The 15,451-nt window shown below is 38.0% G+C and overlaps 1 non-coding gene across 1 annotated transcript; it reads left to right on the forward strand.

The window, feature by feature from the left end:
* The first annotated feature begins 14,622 nt into the window (after positions 1-14,622).
* Positions 14,623-14,729, forward strand: LOC112535130. Its single transcript, XR_003079322.1, has one exon. It is a non-coding gene; the product is annotated as a small nucleolar RNA R71 (small nucleolar RNA).
* Positions 14,730-15,451: the final 722 nt, after the last annotated feature.

Here is a 15,451-nt window from a genome sequence, read left to right on the forward strand (position 1 = left end):
ATTCTCAATTTATTAATTAACCTGATTAAATATTCAATTATATACAAAGACCCACTTAGTCTAGCCCATTTTATATGTTAAATATAAGTTTACCAACCTTCATTCCTAAATAGGCTACTTTCTACATAAGGCCCATTTTAATTTCCTAAGTTTAAATGGGTTGGTTTATTAATTAGCATGGCAAAGCCCACATAAATCTAGTTGGATTTTATAATTAGGTCCAATTACCATCTTATTAACTTAATGGACTATAAGTTACATGCCGAAGTTCCAAATTTTAAAGCCTAAGTCTAGATGGATTATTTTTAGTTATCAATAAGATAAGCAGGCATTTATTCATCACTTACATATCACAAAAATATTAGTAGAAAATAAAGAAAAGCAAGAAAATTAAACTATTACAACTCTTTTACAACTACTGAACTTTAAATAAATAAAAACAAGCATAAACAAGTGAAATCTTGTGAAATCCGTTAAAACTAGCTAAATAAGCGACGCAAGGTTGTAATGCCAATCGGTACTAAGGCAGATATGATCGGCTTTGCATATAGCCAATCGACTATGGGTTGAGCTGATCGGCTTTATAGCTTTTTTGGATTACAAAGCGATCAAATGGTGGTTTTCTCGGGCTTTTCAATGAACTCGAGTCTGATAATGCCCCAAACAACGATCAAACATGTAAAAACTAAACAAAAATAAAAAATCAAAACTAATTAAATAGACAATAACATTGCAAGAAACAAAGGATTCAAGTGCAAAATATATAAACAGGCATTTTCAAGCAAAAGTTACTGTAACTTTAACGAAAACAAGATAAGATACAAAATTCATTAACTTACCATGCCAAGACTAATTAAAATTCATAAATGATCAAGAATAAAGAGGATCTAATGAGAAATATTAGACATTGCACAAAAATTGGTAGATTTAATAGATTATTAAAAAAATTTCTAAAATGGTATGCTCATTAAGAACAACGTATTCCATTCACTTTTATCCTAAGCATGAAAATCATCTAATAACCTATCCTAACATAGAGATCTAATCATTTACAACATAGATTATCATATTCAAATTCCAAAATATACGAATCTATAGAAAGTTATTAGATTAAAAACCTATCATGAAAACATAATGAAATTACATAAATTAATAAAATATAATGACAAATCTAAATCTAGTCATGTGAAACATAAAACTAACATTAAATTCCAAAATCCTAAGCAAATTACTAAGACACAAAAATAATCCTATAGAAAAGAAAGGATGATGAGATATTTTGAGTTTTAAGAAACTTTAAGTTGTTAACATATCTTGCAGATCCTCGAGTCTTAGAAGTAAAGGAGGAGGTTGCTCCAAAGATAGGGTGGAAATCTAAAGTGTTTTAGGGTTTATGTTTTCTTTTTGAAAATCATAGTATGTATGACAACTTACTGATCATTTTATCTACCACAAATTGCTAACACGATAATTTCCAACACCTTGGCTTAGGGTTTCCTTTTCTATTTGTAGAGAAGGATGGAGAAAACCTAGAGACTAGGATAATCATCCTCTTAATTGTTGATAATTCCTAAGAATGATTAATAAATTTATTAAAAATATTTTTAAAAAATAAATATAGGTTTTAGATAAATGATAATTATCGCTAAATATTCATTTAAATAAAAGAGTTAATTAAAAGCTAGATAATTATCAGTAAAAAGACCTTTTAGGCATCATATTTTACTGATTATTAACGTTTAAATCGGAAAACACCTAAAAAACGACATACAAATTTGAGTTTTAGTCAATCAACACTGTGTATAGCCGACTGACTTTCCATAGAGTCGATCGACTTTGTGTATAATCGATTGGCTATACATAGACCTAATGGCTAGGTTGGCAAATTTTTGGAATATTATCAACTTAATCCCTAGAATTTATAACTTGTTTAATTTTGAACCCAATACTTAATTTTTTTATCAATTTAGTCCAATTTGATTTCAAAAAGTAATATTTAGCTTAATTAACCATAACCCTAACTAGAATTTTGACCTTCTTAATCTCTAGAGACTTAAGAGAAATAACAACTTTCATCCTCAGGTTTTCTATAATTCCTTCTATCAGTATCCATTTTTCAGATCTAGATATCAAGGGAATTATGAAAGATGATGAAAGCTACTATCTTTGTCGAGTCTTAGGAGATTAAGAAAGGGCAAATTAGAGTGAAGAATGGGAATAATTGGACTTCTAGAACTAATTTGGACTCAATTGATAGAAAAAATAAAGTTCGATGTGTAAAATAATAATTTTCAAAATTTTAGGAACTAAATTATCAAAATTTTCATAACTTTTGCTCCTTAGAGCCAATCGGCTCTGTGCACAGCCGAATCGGCTCTCCACAGAGCTGAATGGCTAAGCACTGAGCTAAATCAGCTCCGTCCATAGCCGAATCAGCTTTGTGCAGAGCTAATCGGCTCTGCACAATGCTGATTAGCCGTTTTTACAAATCTGACGCGTTTTATGCATATTTTCTACCTAAAATGCTAAAAATTAGTAAAAAATAAGTTCTTAAAAGGTATTTATGATAATTATTAAGATTTTTAATTTTAATGATAATCGTTTGAATATGAAAGATTTAATCCTTCTTTTATTTAATAGTAATCTAATAAAGGGAATGGATAATTATAGTTTATTTTTCAAATAATTAAATATTTGTCTGTCTTTCCTAGGGTTTCCTAACTCTATTGCTATGAATAGATTGATACACCCTAGGTCTAGGGTTAGCCACATTATTCAAAGTTTTTTTTAGTATATCGACATATACAGAGAATTACTTTTTAGCAAGCCACTAAGAAAGTGCTCCAAATTAGGAAACCCCTTAAAGAACGACAAAAGCTATTATGAAATCCAAAGTAGAACTAGATTCCCAACCAATCTTTGATTCAATAGCTTCCTCATCCCTTGAGAATCCCAGAATAATAACCAACGGTGACAACTTGAGGGTTCCTTGCACAACCAGCATCAGCAACATCATCTTTCCTATTAAACTTGTTTTATGTTCTTTTATGATTTAGAAATATTATTAGGGTTTGTTTATCGTTTCTTATATGTTTTTAATGACTAGAATGATATCTTACAAATTAACATGCTTATAAACTACTAGGAATTGAATATGATAATAAGAACATGTTAGAGTTTTGGATCTAAGAATATCTCAACTTTTAGCTTTTTAGATCCAATTAATCAAGTGATTAGGATTGCATGTTAGATTAGTAATTTCTTCATGTTTTAGTAATTAAAATTGGTTTTAGGGTTCCAAGATCTAAATTTGATATTTGCTGCCTCCATCTATTGTTTATCTAATTTTCTAGGGTTTTACATGACTTAAGGTTTTCACTTAATTTTATGTCTTTTTTGTACTTTTTATTTACTTTCAGATTCCTAATTGATTTTTTCATTTTATATGCATGTAAAAATTGACTTCTAAGAGTGAAAATTGGAGAAAATCATGAAGAAGACATGCCAAGCCTCTCAGAGTGGATCAGCTCAATGCAGAGCCAGTATACAAACGATTGGTCTGAAGCATAGAGCCGATCTGCTCAATGCAGAGGCTCTGCATTGAGCGGATCGGCTCTATGCTCCAGACCGTTCGTTTGTATGCTTTTATTGGCCAATTTTTTGAGTTTTGTGTGATTTTATATATTGTATGTAGTTTTAGGCGTTTTTTTTCAATGTTCTTAATTGTAGGAGGGTTGTAATAGCATGAAAAACATTTGTTTGTGATTGCCTAAATTAAAATAAACATATAGACAATAGGCCTTAAAATTGGACCTAGTATGTAAACTGTAGTCCATTAGGTTATTTGATGGTAATTGGCCCTTAAAGTTCATATAAACTTGGTGGATATTTGCCATACTTTAACTAAACTAATTGGATCATATTTAGACCTAAGATCACTTAACTTGGGCCTTTTCATGAAAAGTAGTCTATTAGGTTTAAAGGCTAGAAATCAGAGCATAACTTATAATTGGGCTAGATTAGGTGGGCTTTGTACATAATTGACTAGTAAGTTAGGTTAACAATTTTGAGTATAGGTTGGGCATTAATAAAATGGGATAGATTCAGGTGGACTCACATACTATAGTGCTTGATGTGCAATATATAATTGGTGCATTTATAGGAAATAGCCCGTTAAACAATAAAATTAAAGATAAAGGTATACGAATAAGGAAGTTGGCTTCCGGATCTATATCTGGATTTATGATGTAAGCTTCCTTATGGAATCGAGAAACTTCACTCATTAGTAAAAGTGTCCTGGTGAATTACCCGGGTGGCCACTCCCATCTTTATGCTAATCTTTATGACTAGTTAGCGTGTTCCCAATTAAGTTGAAAAGCCTTGCAGTGCCATAGTCACTAGAGACACTTAGGTGCATGCCTGAAACCATCGCCCACAATGGCGACTACACCAGGGATAAGAGAAGCTGATTTTAGTGTATGTTTATGATGGGCTCTTTATGCAACCTACACCTAGCACTAGTGAGTATCAAGGTCGTATCCCTAGAGATCTGGTGAACCTAGAGTTACTACTGTTTGCTATGTTATCTAGTCTGAAATAAGGTGTGAAAGTTCTAACGTACCAGCTAATGGTTATGAGTGCAAATAAGTAAATGAAGAACAACGAACAATCAAAAGACAATTGCAAAGAGAGAAACAAACCTAAAAGGGAGCCTAAGTGATGGAATTCTAAAGATGGATTTTATGGATTGCCGATCTTGCTTACCCGTGCCTAAATCCTGAATTGAATCCCGGTTCCTCTCTCGAGCTTACCGAATTCCTAAACCTACACTAACCTAATGGAATCTCTTCCTATCGGATTACTACAGATTAGCATTAAGTATGATTTAAAACTATTAAAAGTTATTAATTCTTAATCCGGCGAGTAAATCAACCTTATCTCTAAGTGTTAACTACCAGTCCTTACTATTCAATTTCCAGTTGTAACAAGCATTTCTCAATGTCAAAAAACAACCCAATAAACAATTAATTCAATGTCTCAAATTAATTGAATCAAACTTTTATTACTAAATAGCAAGAAGATTTCAAGAATGACAATTATAAAACTAACAATTAAGCATAATCCATCAACAAAGGTGAACCCCAATGGGTTCAAAAGATCTAGCTACTCATGTTCATGGTTAAAGCAATTAGGGAACAAAATAAGGAAAAGAAAATTAAAGGCATGTACACCCTTCTCTTTCAAGCTGAATGAGAAACCCTAAAATTGCAAATTCGAAATCTCAAACCCTAGTTGCCTCTTGAATGCTCCCCAAAGTTTGTCTTGATCTTCAATTCGATGTTGGAACAAGTGAAATCCCTCCTTCAATTGATGAATTTGATCTCTCAAGGTCTACAATTGAGGTAAAGGAAACAATTGATTAAGTGTGTGTCTTAGAATTGAGTCCAAAATTCGTCCCCCTCTTCCAAAAGAATTCAAAATTGCCTATATAGTTGATTCAGCATGGCCGGAGTGTTTCTATCATAAAACGGGATAATCATGCATAAAAATGTAAACAATCGGGCATGAAAACATGTGTAGTATGATGCTTATCAAATTACCCCATACTTAAACTTTTGCTTGTCCTCAAGCAATCTACAACTCACTCCTCAAACAGATACCAAATAACTCAATCAAATGCATTGCAGGAGGTTAGCTCAAAACAAATTTCAAAACTCTGTAATGATTTTTCCCAAAATCCCCAAATCCCTAAATCCTTAAGAGAGAGAACAAACTTAATAAAGTTGCTAAAGTAAAAATGATAAACCATCTAAATTGAGAAATTGAGAACCATGCCTCACAAGATGTCACTCAAAACACACAAGTGTATATAGGTGAAAGAAGATCGCCAAGCTCTCAACGCAAAAATACAGAAAAAGTGCTTACCATAGGCTTGCTTATAGATCCAATCTCCACTATTACAAAATAATCAATAATCATGATCAAAGGGTCTTGAGCCAGGTTGTAATGGGGTTAAGGTAGGGTACGTATAAATATGGAAAGTAGGCTACAAGTTGTTGGAAGTTAAGCAAGTAATGCAAGAAAGTAACGAAGGATCAAGTACTGTACCAAAATGAACACTAAGTTGCTCTAAAAATAAGATGATGCTCAAAATGAACTAAATTAATACTCTTTTTTATATATATATACTATGTATATATATTACAATAGCTTATGTAGGGGTTGTTGGTTATTGACACATACAATAAGACTGAATATCCAAATTCTTTTTTCTTTTTTTTTTTTTTAATTGAAGGGAGCATCTATGAAAAATCTAGCAACTTAGTGAAATATATGAATGCAGATTGATCCAAAATAAAATGCAGCATAAACTTACATAATTTCCAGCAATAATAGTAGAAAGAATGGTCAAATGAATAGAAGTGATAAAATGAGTGTCACTGTTATTATTATCACGAAAGGAAAGGCTAAGGCTCAAAATTGGTTCACTAAGGGAAAAACAGGGTTAGACTTTTGGCCAAATTGTGTAAATCCTAAGTGCCCAAATCATCTCACGATTATTGACAATTCATGTAATCTAAAAAGACATCGTAAAGCAAGTTCTAGAAACAGAGATTCTGTACAATGCTCACTAATGAAAGAAAAGGGAGCATAAAAATAGTGATGCACCAATTGGCTCAAAATCTCACCATTTGAGTGGGTTAAAATTGCATGAATTCTCAAACCAAAGTTTAAACAGTCAATCACAATAATAAGCAACAATATTAACAGTGTTCTATATCTAAGATAAAGTAAAATGGAAGAATTAAGGAAAAATACCAGTTTTACCTGGCTGGATTGTAATTAAGAGATTCGTTCATTGCCTTCTTCCTAACAAGGTTCGATAAAAGCTATAAGGGAATCCATTCAAAGGAGAAAAAGTCATCAACTACTTAATTAAAACAAAACTCAAGATAGGCACAACATTGGTAGGTACCTACCCCACATTTTAGTATAACACTGTCCACAGTGTTAGAGAGATTAAAACTGAGCAAGCATATGATTCACACATCATGGTTATTGAAGATCATGCTGATTTTTTTTTTTTAAATTAGAAAGGCATAGTGTTCTACTTAACATAAAAAGATAAAATGCAAGGAAATAATATAAAATTAAGCATGCTACAAGCAAGAAAGTAAAAGGAGATAATAAATTGAAAGAAAATAAAAAAAAAAGAAAAAGGAAAGAGGAAAATATCACAAAATTTTTTTTTTCTCACTAGGAGTATGTTGATGGTGTATCCTCACTAGTTGGATCTGCTGGAAGTTGGGGGGCAGGGAAATTTGCTGAGGAAGGGGGCAGTGGTGGATCAGGGTCCATGAAGCATGTTGCCAAATCGAATTCCATATCATCAATGAGCCGCTGATTTTGTGCTCCAGTCTCTGCCATCTTTTGAATCTGCTCTACTATGAAGTCTGTCTGTTTGGCCTGCCTTTCTAATCCACTCATGAGCTGTTGAAGCATACTGTTCAAACTGCCAAACTGTGTCTTCGTTTCTTCTTGAAACCGCACAAACTCAGTATACTGCTGCTGTTGTAAATCGCAGACTCAATCTAGACGGTCGGCTATAACACTGATCTGAACGCTCGATGTCCCTACCGAATGAGAGGATGAGGCTCCAGATGAGGGCATAAACACTCTAGCTAGGTTAGGAATCCTAACATCTGGAATCCCAGCCGACGGATGTTGGGCTCCTCTAGTCGCTGCCTCTCTAGCCTCCCTAACTATTGTGCTCACGAGCCTATATTCAATACCATATGGATGTCTAGTGGCCGTGATCATCTGCATGTTGATCATCTATCTGATCCTTAGTGGTGTCATGTCACCAATATTTGAAAGCACCGAGAGACAGTCGTCCAATACATCCAGTCTCTTAGCTAACCTAGTCATATACGGACCGAAACAACAATGCATCTTCTTCTGGGCGTCTACTATAAATGAACAGACTTGGCGAGCCAATAAATATCCCAAGTCTAGCTTCTTCTGATGTTGCATAGCCTAGAGAATAAAGACATCAGTCTGTGTTACTGCCCCAAAATTGTCCCCTCGGCCTGTAATGGTGTAAGCTAGTAGGGTGTGAAGGTAGCGGAGATGGTCTGGTAGGCTAGATGCCTTAGACCTGCTTGGGTAGTATGTTTCCGGCCTCATTACCAATGAGTCCCACATGGTGTCATATGAAATTGGGTGGATGTAGAGACACCCCTGATACTCCTCCCCCGAGATTTCTTGTTCAGTCCATAATCCCAAATGCATGCCAAATTATGGGACTGACATCGAGAACTCCCTTCCCCCAAGCCTGAAATAAATTGCATCGGTGATGCCGGTTGTGATCATTGCTGCAGGGAAGAAGGTGGTGAGGAACTCGATCGTAAGCTCACGGTAGGTTGGCTCAATGATGTCAAAGAATCTCGCATCTGGCGTAGTCTCGAGCAGTGTCGCACATCTTGAGCCAATCCTACTCTCTAGGGATGTGAAGTCTATGCAACGGCCCGCCATCACTTGCTTCCATCTCATGACTTGGAATCTACTTTCATTGTACGCATTAGGGAGTGTCCACAATGGATGATGGCCAGTGTGGATGGGTTCACAGTGCTTTCCGAGGTCGGACTATTTCTTTGTTATGGTGGAGGTGGAAGTCTTTGGTCGTCTTTGGTTACAGTCTTTGTGGAGGAAGACGTTCCTTCACCACGCGATCGCTTGCTGGTAGCGACGCATTTCAGTTGCTTTCTACGAGATTTATCGCAGTCCGTCATATCACCTAATGCAATGAATTATTAGTTTTTTGTGCAAGAATTCAAGTTAATGAAAGAAATAATCTACCGAAAATCAACAGCATAATGATTATAATTCAACTAACTGAAAACTTGTATAAACTAATAAGCCGATACATACCAATCTAATTTATCGTGAACCAGCAATTGCAATTTTAGTCTAACCATTATTCATGCTTTGCATGCCGTAGGCAAATTTTATTTCCACCAAAACCCCACACTTATCATTTTCATAACTGACTACACTGCAAACACAACAACTAATGTAAATTAACCTAACCAAGGTCATATGGTTATAATATAAAGCCACCAAGATATCCTAGCATGTCCTAACAAAAGTATATGTATAAATAAAAGTCAAATCATGAAAAAAATAAAGCAACAAATGAAGAGACTTACTTGAGTTTGCTGAGGAAAGTGAGAAGGGTGAGATAAGGGTATAAGAACAACACCTTTGAGCTAAAAAAAAATAAAAGGGAAGCAAAATTTTTGGAGGGCTCCCCTTTTTATAGGCACGTGGTCGGCATGGGTGAGGGTAAGGCCGTGCTGACCAGCACGGCTAGGGCTTAGCCCGTGCTGAGCTTTCAGCCTTCTTGTGAGCACCTTGGCACGGCCGTGCTCATGAGCACGACCTGGGGTTATATCCCGTGATGCCTTCGGAAGCCGTGACCATTTATTCTTTATCTTTCAACACGGGCTTGACTCTGGCCGTGCTTAGGAGCACGGCCTGGTGTTGTAGCTCGTGATGGCCACGGAAACCGTGGTGAAACGGGGTGTTTCTGGGCTTTCCTTTGCCATCTCGAGTCGCCTTGCTCCCTACCTGTATTTGACACATATACGCACGTAATTAGATCATAAAACAAGTAAATATGGTCAAACGGAAGAGTCCGTCCTCTCCGATTACATAAGTCTGATTAAAATTAAAAACCCTAATTACTGTTAAGCAACTATAATAAAGTCAAAGGAAAATAATGAAACAATCACAACTAAACAAAAGCATGAAAGTATAATCCAAGTCGAATGTACAGAAGTGCTTATTTATTTATTTATTTTGCAGTGTCTTAAGCTTGAATCATTCGGATCACCCTTCCTGTGCATACAAAGCCAGGTCAACTCGTTGCTCACTATCCAACGAGTTACAATGGTATCGCTTTAGCCGATGGCCGTTCATTTTGAAGTCTCCTTTCTCTGGATGATGCAACTCTACCACTCCATATGGAAAGACTTGTCCGATCTGAAATGGTCCAGACCAACGAGTCTGCAGCTTTTCGGGAAACAGACGAAGGCGAGAGTTGTAAAGCAACACTCGATCCCCAACCTGAAACTCCTTAGGCTCACGAATCCTTTGATCATGCCATTTCTTAGTCCTTGCTTTGTAAGTTGAGGTGTTTTCGTACACCTGCTGGCGCCACTCATCTAGCTCACTCGGCACTGCCGCTCCTTACCCTGCGAATCAATATCAAAGTTACAAGTTCTAAGGGCCCAAAGTGCCCTATGCTCTAACTCAACAGGCAAATGACATGACTTTCCATAAACAAGGCGATAGGGCGTAAAACCTATAGATGTCCTAAAAGCAGTCCTAAACGCCCATAATGCATCATCTAACTTAAGAGTCCAGTCCTTCCTACTGGTACTAACGGTTCTCTCTAAAATACGTTTAATGCCCCTATTAGTTACCTTAACCTGCCCACTAGTCTGGGGGTGATAGGGAGTAGAGAATCGATGAGTAACTCCGTACCGCTTAAGTATTTTCTCTAATTGGGCATTGCAGAAATGTGTTCCTCTATCACTAATAAGCGCCCTAGGTATGCCAAACCTAGCAAACAATCGCTTAAGGAACCTGCAGACAACCCTGGCATCATCAGTGGCTACAGCCTGAGCTTCAGGCCACTTAGAGAAATATTCAACAGCAACCAGAATGTACTTATTACCATATGAAGAGGGAAAGGGTCCCATGAAGTCGATGCCCCAAACATCAAAAATCTCAATGACTTGCACACCAGTTTGGGGCATCTCATCACGAGAAGAGATATTACCTGCGCGCTCGCAAGGGTCACAAACCTGAACAAATTTCCGTGCGTCTTGGAAGAGCGTAGGCCAATAGAATCCTGCCTCTAGCACCTTCCTCATTGTATGGTTTACTCGCTTGATGACCTCCAAGTGGGTCCCTCATGGCGTTGCTTCAATATTTGGAGAGTTTCTTCGCCATATACACAACGCGAATCACCCGATCCGCACATAATTTAAACAAAAGGGATCTTCCCAAATGTAGTATTTCAAATCGTGAAGAATTTCTTCTTTCACGATAAGTCATACCCTTTGGTAGAACCCTAGCAACCAAATAGTTAGCGTAATCTAAAAACCGGGGAGTATCAATGTATACCTGAGTGACATATAAATGTTCTCCGAAATCGATCGCCATGGCCGTCTCATCAAGTGCATCCAAGTGAGGATTTTCCAATCTCGATAAATGGTCCATTTGCCGATTCTTCGTGCCCTTCTTATCCTTGATCTCGACATCAAATTAAAAGAATCCACCGAATCAATCTCGGTTTCGCATCATTTTTCAGGAATAAGTACTTCAACGCCGAGTGGTCCGTGAAGACAATGGTTTTGGAGAGAACGAGGTATGATCTAAACTTGTCGAAGGCATAAACAACAGCCAACAACTCCTTCTCTGTGGTGGTGTAGTGTTCCTGGGCTCCTGTCAAAGTCTTGCTAGCGTAGTAAATGGGTTGGAACTTCTTTTCAATCCTCTATCCAAGCACAGCTCCAACTGCATAATCACTAGCATCGCACATCAGTTCAAAAGGTAGCCCCCAATCAGGAGAAACCATGATTGGGGCTGTAGTTAGAAGTTTCTTAAGTAACTCAAAAGCTGCCAAGCATGCATCATAAAATATAAAAGGTACATCTTTAACTAACAATTGAGTGAGAGGCCTAGCAATCTTAGAAAAATCTCTAATAAATCTCCTATAAAACCCTGCATGGCCCAGAAAACTCCTAACAACCTTAACAGAACTAGGAGGAGGTAGCTTAGATATTACTTCTACCTTAGCTCTATCCACCTCCATCCCAGCCTGAGAGATCTTATGCCCTAAAACAATCCCCTCTCTCACCATGAAATGGCATTTTTCCCAGTTTAGTACCAAGTTAGCCTCAATACACCTAGCTAACATGCGCTTAAGGTTTGCCAAACAAAGAGAGAAAGAATTACCAAAAACAGAGAAGTCATCCATAAATACCTCCATAGACTCCTCAATCATGTCCTAAAAAATAGCCATCATGCACCGCTGAAATGTAGTCGGTGCATTGCACAGTCCGAATGGCATCCGTCTATAAGCGAACGTCCTATAAGGGCAGGTGAAGGTAGTCTTCTCTTGGTCCTCAGGTGCAATAGGAATCTGAAAGTAACCTGAAAAGCCATCAAGAAAACAATAAAACATGTGACCTACTAAACGTTCAATCATCTGATCAATGAAAGGAAGAGGGAAATGATCCTTCTGAGTTGCATCATTAAGCCTACGGTAATCAATGCAAACTCGGGCTTTACACCGAGTCGGGATCAACTCATCCTTCTCATTCCTTACCATTGTGATGCCTCCTTTCTTGGGTACAACTCGCAGGACTAACCCACGAATCGCCGGAAATGGGATATATCAAACCTGCATCAAGAAGTTTAATTACCTCCTTCTTTACCACTTCTTTCATGTTCGGATTGAGTCGTCTTTGAGGCTGAACAACCGGCCTGAAACTATCCTCCAATGAAATCTTATGAGAGCAGAAACTTGGATTTATGCCCGGGATATCGGCTATCTTGAAAGCAAAGGCCTTCTTGTACTTCCTTAGAACTTCCAACAGCATGGCTTGTTCTTCAAGAGTTAGATCGGCTGCTATGATTACTGGTAAGTGCTTCTCTTCATCCAGGAAGGCATACCCCAAGTGGCTCGGTAACTCCTTCAGTTCTAAGACTGGTGGGTCCTCGAATAAAGTATTTACTTTTTGCACCCCAGACCTGTCAAGAAAAAGATAGGGATCAGTTGACAAGCTCGGCTCAGAAGCCAATAAAACAGCGAGTTGCTCCAACACTTGCTCGTTGGACAACTCCTCCTCATCCTCAGCTAATGCTACTTGCAAAGGGTCAGAACATAAAATTTCTTGCAAATGGGACTCAACCACATCATCAATCACATCAATAGAATATACAGTATTATCGTAGTCCAGTGACTATCTCATGGAAGTGGCTAGGTCAAAGGTAATGGTCTCATCATCAACTCTAAGCTTAAGCTTTCCATCGCTTACATCGATAACAACCCTCGATGTAGCTAGGAAAGGCCTACCTAGGATAAGAGGCACAATGCTTTCACCCTCCATATCCATTACCACAAAATCCATAGGAAAGATAAATTTATCTATCTTTACAAGTACATCTTCAACAATACCTCTAGGAATTTTAACAGTCCTATCTGCTAACTGAACACTCATCTTAGTAGGCTTAGGTTCATGCAACCCTAATTTGGCAAATAAACTAGTGGGTATTAAGTTAATACTAGCTCCTAAATCAGCCAATGCACCACTTATTGATAAATCACCAATCATACAAGGGATAGTAAAACTCCCTGGATCTCGTCGCTTGAGTGGCAGTTTGTTTTGGAGAATAGCTAAACACTCCTCATTAAGCACCACCTGACCAAGATCCTCCAACTTCCTCTTGTTGCTCAAAATCTCCTTTAAAAACTTGGCGTACTTCAGCATCTGTGTCAACTGCTTAAATAAGTCAAGAAACTTACTATATTGCTTGTCCACCTTATCCTGCCTCAACCTTGCAGGATATGGAACCGGGGGCTGATGCTCCCGCACAGGGCTCTTTTGCCTGTCTTCTTTCTTTCTCTCATTCTCTACCGCCTCAAGGTCTGGTCCTTCCTTAGCTGGCTTGACCTGCATAATTGTATTATCCTTATCAGCTAAAGGCGAGGAACCAGTCAATTTCTTACCTGAATGCAAGGTGATAGCCTTGCAATGCTCCCTCGGGTTTGACTCTGTAGTGCTAGGGAGGGATCCTGAAGGTCTCTCTGAAAGCATCTTAGAAATTTGGCCAATTTGAGTCTCCAAGTTCTGAATCGAGGCTTGCTAATTCCTAAGTGCACTATCAGTCTGCTGAAATCTCGTTTCCGTAGACGTCACAAACTTCATCATAAGCCCCTCTAAATTTGACTTCTTTTCTTGTGGAGGAGGAGCTTGTGCAGGCCCAGCTGGTTGTTGCTGTGGCTATTGATGAAGTCTTTGAAAACCTGGTGGATTCTGGGCATTATTGTTCCTCCAACTGAAATTGGGATGATTGCGCCATCCAGGGTTGTATGTATTGCTGTAAGGGTTATTCTGCTGCCTTGGGGCATTCCCCACATAATCAACCTGTTCAACATCAGAAGACATAGCAGAATTATATGGAAAAGTAGTAGAGGATGAAGCAAACATACCTTTCGCAGTACAGTTCGCACTGTAATGCGGGCCACCACAAAACTCGCAGCCAACATTCGTTGCATGAACCGGCATCTGGAGTTAGTCGATCTTCTTGGCTAGAAGCTCCACTTGAGGCCGCCAAGGTCAGAGTCCACTTGGTTGACCACTCCCTGTCTTCTTGGTTGGCTCCTAGAGGATTGCCAACGATAGTTGTTCATGGCCATTTCCTCTATCAAGTTCCCGAGCCCGCCGGGCATCTTCTTGTTTAGCGCCCACCTGCAAAGCATCCACCATCTGCCTCGTTGCAAGGTTCAACCCGCTGTAGAAGGTCTGAACCTGCATCCATACTGGCAATCCGTGATGTGGGCAGCATCTCAAAAGATCTTTAAATCTCTCCCATGCATCGTACATGCTTTCATCATCAAACTACACAAAAGAAGATATGTCATTTCTAAGTTTAGCAGTTTTAGCGGGAGGAAAATACTTATATAAAAATTTTTCAGCCAACGCCCTCCAGGTATTAATTGTTTGCTGTGGAAGGGATTGCAACCATCTCTTAGCTCTGTCCTTCAAGGAAAATGGAAACAATCTCAACCGAATGGCGTCATCGGTTGTCCCGTTTATCTTGAATGTGTCACAAATCTCTAAAAAATAAGAGATATGTGCATTAGGATCCTCGCTGGGCAATCCTCCAAACTGCACGCTCTGCTAGATCATTTGGATCACGTTGGCTTTTATTTCAAAATTGTTGGCCGCTACAGCAGGTCTGACTATACTCGTTTTCGTCCCATCTAAAGAGGGTCAAGCAAACTCGTACATAGTCCTTTGATCATCATCGGCCTAGGGGTTGAGGTTCTCCATCGTGTCAGTTCCTTGAACCTGAATCGTAACTCCGTCCTCCTCCTCAACTGCCTGCAAACGTCGTCTCAATAATCTGAGAGAGCTCTCCGGGTCAGATAAGGGTGCTATAGGATCAAGGTTAGAGCTCCTGGTCATATACTACCTAAAATCGACAACCAAACAACCACCAATCAATCAAAAATAATATAACAATAAATAATAAAAAAAATTAAGAATAAATGAATAAACAAACAATGACTAAATTAACACAAAAACAATTCACTCTAGTTCACCGTTAATGGTCCCCGGCAACGGCGCCAAAAACTTGATGGGCTCTTTAT

The sequence above is a fragment of the Ricinus communis genome, chromosome 6, assembly GCF_019578655.1.
Source record: "Ricinus communis isolate WT05 ecotype wild-type chromosome 6, ASM1957865v1, whole genome shotgun sequence".
Classification (NCBI taxonomy): Eukaryota; Viridiplantae; Streptophyta; class Magnoliopsida; order Malpighiales; family Euphorbiaceae; genus Ricinus; species Ricinus communis.